This window comes from Mercenaria mercenaria, chromosome 8 (assembly GCF_021730395.1).
Source record: "Mercenaria mercenaria strain notata chromosome 8, MADL_Memer_1, whole genome shotgun sequence".
Taxonomy (NCBI): Eukaryota; Metazoa; Mollusca; class Bivalvia; order Venerida; family Veneridae; genus Mercenaria; species Mercenaria mercenaria.
The window spans coordinates 64,052,082-64,067,239 of NC_069368.1; positions in this window are offsets into that span (position 1 = coordinate 64,052,082).

Below are 15,158 nucleotides of genomic sequence, written 5' to 3' on the forward strand. Positions count from 1 at the left end.
TTCATGTGGAGAAGTTGGAAGTTACTTGCAGAGAACAGGTTTGTACTGGTACAGAATCCAGGAATACTTGTTAGGTTAACTGCCCGTCGTAACATGATTGAAATTCTGTTGAAAAATGGCGTTAAACCCAAAACAAACAAACAAAATAACACAATTATGAATGTGACAATAGTCGGGGCTTTTCCTCCTATAAATCTAACCCTCGGTAAAAGGAGGTAATCCCAAAGCAAAACAAACAAACAAACTAAAACTGTGTCTTTATTCCAGATTCCCAAATGAGTGTTACCTTTTTTACTTATTTATTTATTTTGCTGTTTTAAAATAGTTTTGATAAATTTTATGTATATTTTGGTTACCAAAGGAACAGTTATACTGTTTAACAATTTCTGAAATGCTTTATTATGCAATCTATTAATATTTTACGAACAAAAATATTTTTACATAGATTTTGAAATTTGAAAATATTCCCACAACAGCATTATCCCAATTCCACTGGTTTTGGTGGCATTCCCAAAATGATGAAGAAAAGGCCTGATAGTAATTTATTTACATAACTATAAATGTCTGCGCATATATATAAACAGACGGAGAAAGAATAATATACAATAAATTTATATGTATATACAATAAATGTATTTACAATAAATTACATATTAAATATTCACGAAGATATGGATTTACTTCATGGAAAGGTTATAAGAACCATGCCATGAGAAAACCAACATAGTGGGTTTGCGACCAGCATCCGCGCAGTCTGGTCAGGATCCACGCTGTTCGCTTTTAAAGCCTATTGGAAGAAATTGTTAGCGAACAGCATGGATCCTGACCACACTGCGTGGATGCGTAGGCTGGTCTGGATCCATGCTGGTCGCAAACCCACTATGTTGGTTTTGTCACGGCACGGCTCAATTACCAATATGCATGTATAATGAATAATAATAAACTCTAAAAATATATCAAGCCTAATCAAATAGGACCAGTGACTGGATAACGACACGGAAATAGTAATAAACCTACTCTATTGTAGTTTATTTTGTGCTAGAAGTTGCATTACTTCATGTTTTTTAGTGTGACACAAATACCATAATATCATAATAACGTTAGTGCTGAATAGTTTAAATTTGTGTATTTTTATCTTGTTTTTTTTTTTTTTTTTTTTGAGAATATTTTTTTGAGATTCAGGGTTCAACTTTTATTTTCTCTCAGAGATATTTATACAGCATGCATGCTTGGTGTGAAATTTCAATATGTAACAACACACACCTGATTCCGAAAACTGACCGAATTAATTGCTCTCTTGCAATTCATGCTGGGCGTAATGGCCATTAAATTTCCATGTTATAGCTGTAAGCAGATAACTGATAAAAGTTGCCTGGAGAACCAAGTCGGCCCTTTAAGAAATGCAAAATATTCGCCACGTTTTGGACAGCTGTTTAGTTTAGACTTTATTTTACTAGGTGTTAATAATCGACATTTTAGTGATTCTTTCAATCAGTTATTTGACTAATTATATTGATTTTCCAGTAAATATTTTTACCTTTTTTTCGGCTTAATGAAATAAATACTGTATTTCTTAGAGCGTTATATGAAAAATGTCCAACATTCAAAATATGTGTATACAATCTCAACTGACGCCTCATATTCATACATCTCGACCTTATATGATATCGACTAAGTATCATGAAAGTATCAAACGCACATCTTGGTGATTATGTTTGATTGGTTTCAGCCAAAGATAGAAAAAAAAAAACAGAAAAAAACTAGGAAAGTCAAGAGGATAACAGTAACGTACCAGTGTATGACCAAATTCGTAACAGATCGCATCTGTAACAGGTGTTACAAATTCGATCGCATATGTAAAAGGTGTTACAAATGAGATCGCATATGTAACAGAAATCAAGCACATATGTAACAATTTTGTGACGAATGTGATCGGTGCCGAACTTTGAAGTGACATCTGATCACATTTGTCACATGTCGTTTTCGATCGGAAAAAATGAACAAAAGCTGCATTTTTACATCTGGAAAACATTTGTAACATGTTTTAGCTTGCTTCTACGAAGTGACAAAGTAAGGTATTGTGATCAAGCTTTGTACGTCGTCCGTCATCCGGCCGTTCGTCCGTTCACATTTTTCTTGTGAATACGATAGAGACTACATTTATTATTTGATTTGACAAAGCTTACACAGAACTTATATTTATCACATGTTTGACGTCGCAGGAGTGAAATAAAGCCATTACATAAAAAAGATAATACATTAGTGTAATAAAGCTTTGACGTAAACGTCGTTTAAGGTATTAGATCACTAAAAGAGAACCTCCTTTTTGAAGAGTATTCAATTCCTACAATAAACCTACTTTGACAGCAATTTTTCGAGGGGCGTAGGTTCAAGCCCTACTGGGGCCAAATTTTTTTCCCCTTATTTTCCTTTTTTCTAGTAAGTTTTTACTTCTTTCAAGGCTTGTTATTGTTTTCTTGTACAAAAATGGAAAAATATGAATCTTATAAGCGATTTCTTGGTGTTCAAAGTGAATTTACTACTTAAACAGAAGGGGTAGAGTAACACATCTTTAAAAATATTGAGTTACACACGGTGAAAGTTCTCTATTTTGCTTTCACTCTTAGATTATATATTGTGAAAGAAATTTAGGTAGGTTTTACGTCTGCCCTAAGGTTATTTTTAAATGGAGTAGGCAAAATTCAAAACAAAAACACAGCATTCGACCTTATTTTTTCAATGTTGAAGTATGAATTCTGTCTCATTAAATCCGTTTACTTGAGGCACCATAGAAATAATGATATTGACATTTTTATTTTGTGTTTTATAATTGTTTACCAAATAGTTTGATGTTTCTTTTATTAAAATTAATGGTAAAATGAGTTCTCTGCAAACATTTTGGATAGTGGCTATCACTTTGAAATTTGTCTGTACTTGAGCTTGAGGAGATACCATAAGTTATACCAAATTTATAAAAAAAACGGCACGGTAAAAGTTGTTTAAAAATTGCAAAATAGTGCAAAACACGGTTACCTTTCAGAATATACCAAGCAAAGGCCATTTTGTAAACATTACTATTAGTGCTCTAATACCTTAAAGTACAGGAGACGTTGGTCAAACTGACTTGTTTATATAGTAAAAGAACGTAGAATGTTTCATGTATCGACAGGAAAAGAAAACATGTGATAAAAAGAATATAACATGTGTGACTTTCCACATTGAATTTAATAAATTGATAAAATGCTTGGCAAAGCGTCGCATTTTATCATTTCATTCAACTGTTTTCAAAATACATAACCTAACTCAACGCAGTTGAATGCCGTTATAACCCTGCCACCTGTATAAAGACAACATTATACAATTATCGACTTTTTCATAGGTTGATATCAGGATTTATCAACCCGAAAAGAGTTAAATAAGACTGTTGTGGGGCGACATTCGGCAAGGCGTCGTTTTTCTTAGTCACATAAAAATTTTGTTGGGGCAACGTTGAGCGCGGGGCCATAACGACGGCAGAAATCAGTCATATGATTATAAAATAAAATTGTCTTCGTTTTATTTACTCAATATAATTAATAACACTTTTTAGCCCAAGAATTTAATATTAGATTGTTAAATGTATGTTAAACTATTTAAAAAGCAAAGGTTGCCTATAGTTTAAGTTCTTTTGTTTGCTTTTTATTTTTTATTTCATTTTTATTTTTTTTATGTTTTTTTTGCTCTTTGTCCGTATTTCGGGCAAAAGTGTGCATTTATTATATGGCTTGTCGGAGAGTAGTCTAAACTGTTGCCAGAGGTCAAGAGAAACTAATGTTCAAATTTCTTATCATTGACTTAATTAGTTCAGTTAGTTCAGTTACAATGTGTTGTATATAGAATATACAGAATACAAAAATTCGGCGATAATGTTATATAAGAAAATCATGTAATTACTTTGACTTTCACGGTCCATTTTAGAAGTTTATATTAGAATGTAAAGTAAATTATATTTCTGATTTTATAAAATTAAGTCTTAGTTATTGCCATGAACAAGATCACGTAAATTAGACAATGATTATAACCTCTATTTTAAATTCTGAGGAATCTTACTTTATTTATAATTATAGTTCAGAGATTCCGAATTACAATACTATAAGATAAAGAAAATAGTGTTAATATAACATATCAAACTTTCAGTGTTCCAGATGTACTTAAGTTTTGAGTTTTGATGAACTTGCATCATTTATCCATTTTTTAAACTTCATAGCAATTATAACAAAATACTGTTTTTGTCGTCAAAATTTAACAAAAACATAATTTTGTTTGACAATTAACCATATCTAAGGGAAATTTAAAAGTCTGATTTCTTACACATTTCACAAATTCTAAAGCAAAATATTTGTTCTTATCAAACTGCAGTTTTGACGTACTATAAATAATGAAAACTAATCTATTAAATATTTCCTGATTCACTGGTTTTGAAAGTTTCAAGAGTGTGACAGTATTCATAAATGTTAAATACAACTTAACGTAATCTTAATGATATTAAACAACGTATGAATATCTGTTCAGTGCGCATATAACTGGTAAAACACATTTTAAATGCTGTTACATGTTACATTCTTGTTTATGTTTTAGCTCGATGAAGTAAAGTAGATTATACTTGTAGAGTAAAATGTGCAAGAAAAAATATTGTCGGAAAGTTGACGCCTGGTATACAATACAGAGTCTCGATAGTTTATTTCCATCTGTTGTTCATTAGTCTGATTACTGGCTCGACGTCTAAATTGCCAATTTACAGTAGAAATGATCTTTTTATTGAGATAAATGATAAGATCAGCAGCAGGACAAGGTCAGATGGTTTATTATCGTTTCTAACCTCCTTTCTTGCTGTTTCAGACGATGTATTATAGCCAAAAGTTATTGTCTTAAATTTCCTGAATTCATTTAAAAATGGGGACTTCATATACATGCATATATCATCTCTGATTTAACAAGATTTAGGTTTAGCAAAAGTTTCCTTCTAGTGCATATGCAATAGTTGAGTATTTTATGGAAATCTGTTTTTAGCTTCGTGGTACATAATACATTACAACAGCACTGATTTTTTAAGTATTTACTGAAGTTTTCATTTTTCTAAACTTCGTTTCCTGTAAACTTCAGAATTGTATTTTGGTGTCTGAATTAGTCAAATACGGTTCTGATATAAATGAAAAAGTCAACATTGAAGATGCATAACGGGCAAAAACAAACTTTGAAATAACAAAGTTAGTAAAACTTTTGCATTTCTTTTTCATTAAATTTGAATTTGAATATCATCTTTTCTGATCATGAACTCTGAGCACTTAAATGACTTCATTGCTAATGCACGGGAAAACAATGCACGTGCGTTTCCTGTCTTAAAGTTTGTGTTGTTTAATAATCATTTATCAAATGTGTGCATGTTTTTCACGTATTATTTGCAAACAGATTTCAAAAGTTCGAGGCTTAAGTACAGTTTTAGAAATGTAGTTAGAACTTTTGACATGGCAGTAAGGATTTTTTAAATTGACATACGGAGATTGGGAGTGCCTCCTTCCACTAAATTAGCTTTATAAGTGTTAATTGGCATTGATACAGTAACAGGGCAAATATAAGAGAACGCGTGCGTTGTTTTTTATTGTGTTGCTATGTTTAAAGTGTGACCATAGCAAAAAATAAGTAAAGTCTCTAAAGTCGGCTCTTTCATAACATACACGCTACTGACGGTTTTGTTAAGAACATTGATACATCATCATATTGAAAATATCCATGTTAAATATTTTTCTCTGTTTGTACGGTCATTTGCATGTCCTTCTGCCCTTAAGTCGTGAAATAATGGTAACTCCTGGTGTAATTTTAAAAACATATTTTACGTGAAACTGGTACATCAGTAAGGGCCAAGAATTTGAATTCTAGAATTAAACGGATAGCGCTTGATTGATTGATTGATTCATCCGCTCTTTCTAAACTTGATTAGACTTTGAATTACATAAACATAAACCGTAAATTCAGTTATATCATATCAACCGTTTTAACAATGAAAAGAGACATGTTAATACATGGTTTTCTATTGTTGATATTTATCAGAAAATTGCAAAAAGAAACTAATTAGTACGTGTTATATTCTTACCATATTTTTGCAGAAGTACTGAAAATAGTGAATTTTGCGGGTAGCAGTACCTGACATACTGCTACAAACATACGTAAATACATGCATTTCACCAAGACAGGTAAAACTTCGTGATTTCGTTAAAAAAAAATCATAAAATATGGAACGAAGAATTGTTGTGTTTTTTTTAAACAAAGAAAATGATTTGATTCATTTTTTTATCAATCCTGATTGTAATTTGTAGAAGTATTCAAGTCCACTTAATTAATTCCATTAAAGTGCGCACATGGACATTTTTTAAGTATGTATTTACTTAAATCCGTGGTAATCTGTATCAGCTGTATTGTAATATTTCAAATCATAAAATTTTATGTTTTTGAACATTCATATCAGTGGAGAAAAGTGTACTTATGTAACCTTAGATATATAAGCAATAGTTTAATTTTATTACAAATTTTGTTTCAAGTGTGTAGAATTCCAGGTTTTTACTATATTACAATATTTTTTTAAAACGCGAAAAGCATTTTCATATGATTGTCTGTTAGAAAAGAAAGTATGTTGTTAAGAAGATATCTTGATTTAATGTTGTCGAAAGAAGACTCTAATAAATGGATCCTAAGTTTTCCAATTTTCGTGCATTATACAGAATTCTTTCGACTACACCACGGAAGCTCGAATTACTGACCTTATTCCAACAGACAAGAAACAGCCCCAGCGTGGAGAGATGCTTTATTCACTGTACCAGGCCCCGTGTTCACAAAACATTTTCAATATACGTTGAGTTTTATTATGATACTGTTAAAATATGTCACTTCTATCTAAATAGCATATTAAAAGTGAATTTCAAGTTAATACATTTTTGTAAGTGGCCATTTAGTATTTATGGTCAGTTTCATTTGAAATATAACCTTGAAGATTTCGTAAAATTGATATTAAAATATCAAACTCAAACTCAGCTGAGATCGAAAAATGTTTTGTGAACACGGGGCTAGATATCTGCATTTCGTTCTTGAGCTGCATGCATGCAAGGGCGTTTCGCATTTCTTGTAGAACTTTCCTGTCCAGTGCATTGCATAAATACGATTTTAAGCTGATTGTATTTCAGTCAAATTATAAGTCCTATCCAATCCACGTTCGAGTGCATTGAACAAGAGGCAGACAAGACGGCCAAAGTCCGATCTGTGTCATTGGGGAAGGTTCCGACAGAGGATTCCCGAATAATAGACTTAAAGCGCATGTAAGTATTTCATTGATTGTAGTCGAAGTATGTTCCTACATGGTAGCGGTCTCTATATTATTACGAAAGATAGGTTCATCGAATTTCAGTCGCTATATTACAGAGATCTTCTTTTAAGGATTACACTGTGCATAGGTTCGCTATTAGTGAATTACTCTTTTCCGTTTATAACTGAAACTTTTCTACAAGTGAATAGAATTCTTGAATTGTTATCAGTTTGTTTTTTTTTTAATGGATCAGTTTGTTTCTTTCTTCATTGGCTTGATTTTAGAGTCAAACTATATACCGGTACTCAGAGTCAAACCTAGGAGACTGTAACCGCCTCTTTATATCACATTGCCCCTTTATATCACAGCGGGTTCACATATCGAACACAGGTTGAACTCGAGACATAGAATCATACTGTCTTAAGGCATCGACTGGTATGAAGTTACATACCCATTCAGCCTTGACCGGTGTGTCCTACCGACTACGCATGGACTAAGGCAGAACCTAGACCTTTGACAATAAAGAACTCGAAACGGTTACAAAATTACGTAATGAAATTGTGAAGAAGCCATCCATTTAGCTTACAGAAGATAGGTGGTACTTCCAAATGCCCGCTCATGACAAAATGCTTGGACAGACACTTGCAGTCATCCCCGGCCACCCCAACAAAAATAGATATATGCCATACAACCTATACTTCGCATGTTGTACCGTTAAACCCAATAACAATATATAAAATGAAAATGTAACAAGTTAAAAAGCACACAAAAATGGTAGCAGTTTCATGAAGATGAATACACAATTTCTGACAGAATATAAATAGTGAGAGTGATAGTGCCTATAGCATTGGTCTACGGATCGAGGGGTCACGAGTTCGATCCTCGGGCGGGGCGTATAATCTCAGTGATTATTTGATAAACGACATTGTGTCTGAAATCATTATGTTCTCCGTGACTATCTGATAAATGACACTGTGTCTGAAATCATTAGTCCTCCACCTCTGATTCATGTGGTGAAGTTGGCAGTTATTTGCGGAGAACAGGTTTGTACTGGTACAGAATCCAGGAACACTGGTTAGGTTAACTGCCCACCGTTACATGACTGGAATACTATTGAAAAACGGCGTTAAACCCAAAACAAACAAATAAAAATGCTTTCTTTTGAAATAATAAATATTTTGTCCAGTTTTCAGCTTCGGCGACTAATTATCTGTGTCTGGCCAGCTGAAACGCTTTAACGTCATCTCGAAGATCTATCTACAGGTATCAGGAATACAATGTCTTTGCTGGAAAAGCTACTATGCCTTACTGTGTCCACTCTGTCTCTCTGTCTCTGTCTCTGTTCCTCTCTCCGGTGGGGCTAAAACTCCAGAGCTCTCGACCAGGTGCAGAACACTCTGCCACTGAGCTATCATGGCAAAAGATTCCACTTTCAGTGAATTAATTTTTGTCTAATGCGGAAGGTCGCGGATTCGATCCCTGGTCGCGTACCAAGGATGTGAAAATCAGTTGATCCAATAATATGCTCAGCATTATTCGGATAGAACAGGCTCTTCGCTCAACTCACAAGCTCGTATAAATCAGATCTGGAGACTGATGTCTAAATTGGTAGAGTGTGTTTCGATAAAGGATCCGATATACTATTTTCATGCTGATTATATATTTAAAGGAAAGTGTTGTAACCGTCGAGCGTCGACAATTATTTCTGGTAAAATCAAGCAAATCATTTTGTCAGATAATTACATTTGAACGAACTGTCTTCAAGTTTTACAAGTTTACTATTTTCGCGAATATAAATCGACAACGGGCCGCATACCGACAATCGTTACAAAGTTAGGCCTGTGATAAAAATACCATTATTTCATAGCCAGCCAGAAAGCGTTAATGCTTACACAGACTAAAGAAAATAACAGAGTATTAATATATATGACATTAAGGACAGGTGGGGTCAACTGACATTTTTTGGACAGTTTAAAAATCAGACATAAAACATTTTATTTGATGAATTTACAGAATTAATTAACAGTAGATATTTGACATGCTCTGAAAGAACAGCCAGGATATAAATTTAGTCGGGGTATTTCTGTACCATTGCCTTACAATGGCGTCATTGAAGGCTCTAGTGGGAGCGTTAATGGTAGTTATATTGCCTTGGTGTAATCGAAATTTTATGGGTGATTTCAAGTAAATATAACGCATTTGACTGGCTGTCTTAGTGAATAATTATTAATAATGTTCAAGTTGCAAACCTATAAATACTTGAAATAAAGAAGTAGTCTGATTCGTTAGCAGAAAAATAAGGGAATTCAAGCTTTGATGTAGGCGGGGCCTAAGGATTTAGTTCTCATCATACATTTTCGTCTTACGGTATCTACTTTTTTAATGAGAAACTGAAGTGAGGAGAAAAATCCTCGGACGAAAAAGTCATCAATCTTTGACACGTTGAACAACATACCTCACTATGTATTTTTATAATATTGTGCCTCATATTGTCATGTATGCCATGAAATGAGAAAAAAAGTATTATAAGAATACATTTGTTTGGATATCTGCCTTGCCCTTTTCATTTGCTCCTCCATTAACCGTTTCTGTCTAGATTTCCTATGGACCAATATCATGACATTATTTACACCCGAAAAAATGCCTTCGCAAATGACAATTTAGACTAACTCCTAGACGTTGTATAATATTTTTCAAAACGTTTGTTTTTAAAATTGTGAATATAGCCAGTCTAAAGCATATGTCTAATATCATATTACGGACTGGACCTTGAGAAAATTTCTAAAATAGACTGGCATTTGTCACTATTACACAGAATCAAAGAAAAACTTAAATCTTATGACTAATTCTTTATCATCGGTCAAATGGCCAGTCTATCGCCGAATTTAACCCTACTCGAAATCTTGTTAAGGGCGCTGGTTGAAATAACTTTCACTGCTTCAGTAATGGAAAACAGAAATATTTGACCACGTAGAAGTAGAACAGTATTTCATAAGCTAGTCTGGCGTAGACCCTACACCCAAATTGTAGGAGGAGCTTCCTTAAAATACATGAATGCGAGTGAGGTCAAGAAACGGTCAGTTTGTTCCATCAAGGTGAATCACCTGACTGACCCTGATAAAAGATATTAGTAGAGTATTTGATCCCTGTTGAATCTTAGCTACACAAGTACATAAGGTCAGAGGAAGTATTATAAATTACTGCTAGAATTGAGTTGATTGAAGAAAAACGGAAGATAATAAGTACATTGTGTTATTCTAAAACTTACTGCGTAACAGTTGAATTCTAAACAGGCACTATTAAATCATCAATGTTTATTTAGTTTTAGTCTACAAAGAATCATTTTCAGGATTTTCTACAGTGGAATATATCATGGATTTAATTTGTACTATTTGATTTAACTTGACCACATTTTGAAGTGTTAATATGTAAAACTTTACAGATAAGATATAGAAGACAGTGTATTAATAAGAATTTGTAGGGTTTCAAATGATACCAACGTCTGAAAAATGCACCAAAGTTATACATGTAATCGTTTATTCAAGTCTTTTAATTCATTACTCGTGTTTTGTGTTAAACATATTTCGGTCTGGATTTTATCTTTATTTACAGACACTGTTTCTTCTGCGTAAATATTTCTTTTGTGTACATGGATATATGCTAAGAATTATGTTTCATGTATTAACGAGAGTTTCATTGTAAAGCTTACTAATCTGTCCATCCATAATCAAACGCTGTAGATAGAGCGCCTACTTCATCCGATTTATAATTACATTCCGAACATTTTCGCGCGATTCGGATTTTATCGTATGTTTAACATGGAAATATTGAACCGTCCAAATACCGGAAAAACAGCTTTTTTGTACGTACGTGTATTCAATAGGTCATATATTGTAAGGATATTGTTTGTTGCAAATAAACGTAAAAGAATGGATAAAGAAACAGATATATTATAAATAGTTATACTCCATGTAATACCTCATAAAAATGTCAGCTTATTAAAATTTCAAATGTCTACTCTTTAGATAGCCGAAAATAATATCCAGTTCATTCAACTGATTCGTAACGTTTCATTCAGTTTGATTTGCTCCACACCTGAGCGTAATGCGGGGTAGATACAGGTATTCTTAAAGTTTTCAGTATGCTATCGCTACGTTATCTGTCTAGCGATACAAATACATGTATTAAAATTATGTAGTATGAACGAGTGGAAGAGTTTAATTATTGCAACAGTATCTACACTGAAACAGTAAACCTTAACTTCTATTTTTATAATGTTTGACCAGCATTGTCTTAGCGAAATTTCGTTAACTCATAATCTATGTTAAATGTTCGTTGGCGGAATTACGCTATCGAGTCAAATAAACTGTTTCGTCTGCTTTCAAGTCAAGTGATGTATAAGCAGAAGTCTACGCCTTAGCGGAATTCCGCTATAACAATCTCATTCCAAAGGTTCCACTATTTTATTTTCATAGTCTTATCTCAAACTCGATACACCAATCAGCAAAATGTCCGATATGCTTAACGAAATTTCGCTAGCTGACACAGAACTTGTTGACCTGCAAGTTTCGTTTTGTATAATTATGGAATAGCACCAGTCCCCTTTTCATGAACAAACTCGCAATACTTTATTCCCAATGTAACAGACTGGTGAGAAATGGATATATCCTTAGAATGATGTCACAGGTAAAGAAAATACTTTTTCAAAATTTCATGACAAAACGTATTTGATTCCCAATTGGGCTACTTTATGTCACAACTTGACAGTATGGAAACTGTCAACTGCAAATGGAACGTGTTTATTCTTAAGGAGAAAAAAAACAAAAAATCAATTTACGGAATATATAGAGCAACATTTAAATTCTTACACAAAATATGTTGAGTGTTCATAAAAATAATAATGATAATGCATTCGACATTGCTTCTGACATTCTTAGGAGAAAAACAAAAATCCAGTTCATGGATATTTAGCATTAAAATTCTTTTATAAAATGTGTAGTGTGGCCGAAATTTGGAGATCGTCGTTCACATGTAGACTATTATTATGTATTATTTGCCTTGAACAATTTCGTTTTCTCGAGTGCAACATCGAATGAAAATCCTGTGACACCTGTCTAAGAACAAATTCAAAAATAGCTGTATTTTCTTAAATGATACACTTGATAAATGATCATGCTACATGGGGTTTCGCAATTATTTGTTACATGTGGTCACTTGTTTTCTTATTTCCAGAGTTCATATTTACATTTAATATGAAAAGCATCCCTTTTTACACACATTGCCATGTCGACAACGTAAAAGAATACTTTTTTAATTAGAATTTTAAAGTCTGTAGATACTTAGTTACGGTAAGCTTGTGAGACACAATGGCACCTTAGCAACAAAGTATGCGGATCGACGGATAACGCTTTATCTTATTGGCCAATATTATTGGTTTTATTGACAGATCGGATCCATCCATTACGCAATACAATAGCCTGATGCTGTACATATACGGTTAGATCGTAGCAAGTGTATGTAAATTTTGATCTCCAAATATTGAAATTGAAATAATTTGTGTATGTCAATATCATCTTTGTATAGGTTCCATAGTATTTAGTGTGGAATATCTATGAAACTATTGTTTTCTAAATAGAACATTCATTTCTCAAGTATCAATTTGATAGTCGACCATGAGGTGTATATCATTATACTCTTGTTTACATGCATGTGAAAATAATTGACTATTAACAAAGTAAATTATTTACACTCTTTGTTTTCGGAAGTTGTTGACTGGATTTTGAATACACGACACAGCTCTCTAATGTCTTTTTTTCTAATTCTATATTTGCCGAATTTTGTAAACATGTTAGATAAGAACATATTGAATATAAAAATACTTAATCCAAATATTTCGATATATGAGCATTATAAGTAGAAAGTTTCTAAGGCGACAACCCCGCCGTTATTGAGCCCCAAATTCATGTTGACGCTATGATATCAAATAAAGTTAATCCATACAAACCTGGAACACCATTGAATTCAATATTTCTTGCCATTAGAAACATGTTCTACACCTTGCTACATACAAATAAGAACTGTAAAATATTCCTGTTGTTAAAATGAAACGGAACACCGTCGTGTTATGTGCCAATCCGTATCAAGTAGCTATTTAGTTGTTTTTTAGTAAATGTGACTAAATGATATTATCGGCTGACGTCTGAATCACTAGTCCTAAGTGATGCTTATCTGACCACAATTTCACATTCCATACAAGTAATAATATTTTGTTTATATCTGGCACACAGCAAATGTCTCTTCCTTGAGATTTTCTTTTGAAAACAAAAAATGATATCGCATATCTCCGTTCAACCCTTATTCTTTTGAGACGGCCAACACATTATATCTGCTAAACATTTTAAATGATGTAACCTTTTTAGTTTTATATTAATGGCGTTAACGATTATATTTCGCGTAAATAGAAATACATTAGAATAGCTCGAAAAGTAAGTATCTACTTTTTAAAATAGTTTCATCAATGTGTTATAATAGGCGAAAAATTAAGCGCACTAGGTTCTTGTAAGATATTTACTTGAGATTTTAAGGATTTTAATCTGCCTTGGATAATGATAGATTTCAGCAATACACTATACTACCTTTCAAACATAATTGTGAAACAGGATTTTTTTTTAAATATCATGAACGTATAAAAGATAGTGCTTGATAATATTTCACCTAAAAATAAAACAACACATATCCTAAGTTAGCCTTTTTTTCTACAAACAATGATGTTCCTTTGATAAATCTCAGATAGTATAAAATTTTATTATATAAACAGTGGAAAAATAAAGAAAATACTTATATGCAATAGAATATCTTTAAATTATTTTGTAAAGGAATAACATTCTTGTGAACACGTTGTATGAATGTTTTCAATGAGACTTGATATCTACAATTTGTACTTCACAATTTTATGTTAAATGTCTATGTAAGTTTCATTTCCCTACTTGTGATTTCAAATAGCACTTTCTAGTGGTAGTGGTACCGACACGGCAGTTTTTCTTGCAAACAGTTGCATTTTATATACTACAACTGCAACCATTTTAACGTCGATACTATTGATTCAAAAACTATATTTATTTGGTTTAAATGATTACTGTGGTAATAACACATTAGGAGAGCCATTGCTTGTCTCTTATTATTTTTTTCAAGCTATTTTAGCTTGCCTATATAACAAATTGGTAGACTTATTGGACGGACTCGCCAATGCGTCGGCGTCCGAGTCTCCGTCGGCGTCTCAATTTGGTTAGGTTTTTGTATATAAGCTTGTATCTCAGTAACCAGTTGATGGAACGGATTAAAACTTACATACACAACTCTATTTTCCTTTTTCTAAAATGATATGCCCATGTTTCGACTTAATAAAGTTTGATTAAGTTTTTTGTATGTAAGCTGGTATGTCAATACCCAATATTGTTAATGTATTGAAACTTTACACATCTGTTCACTGTTCTGATCTAACATGTAGTGTACAGGTTCTATAACTCTACTTGATATCTTTTAAAATGCACGCCCCATTTTCGACATAGCAGTTCTTGGTTAAGCTGATGGGAACAGATGGAAACTTCACACACTTTTCAACTGTCATTAGCTGAAATGCACTGTGTAAGCTCAAAAACCCTGTTTTGCATATTTACAAAATTATGCCCCTTTTCGACTTTTCTATTCATTCAATTTACAAGTCTGTTGAATAGTCGAATGTTTTTATCCTCCGACAGCTCTTGTATTATTGTTTACTATTTACGCATAACTACAGTATGTTGCTTGCGCATGAAAGGTCGGAGTT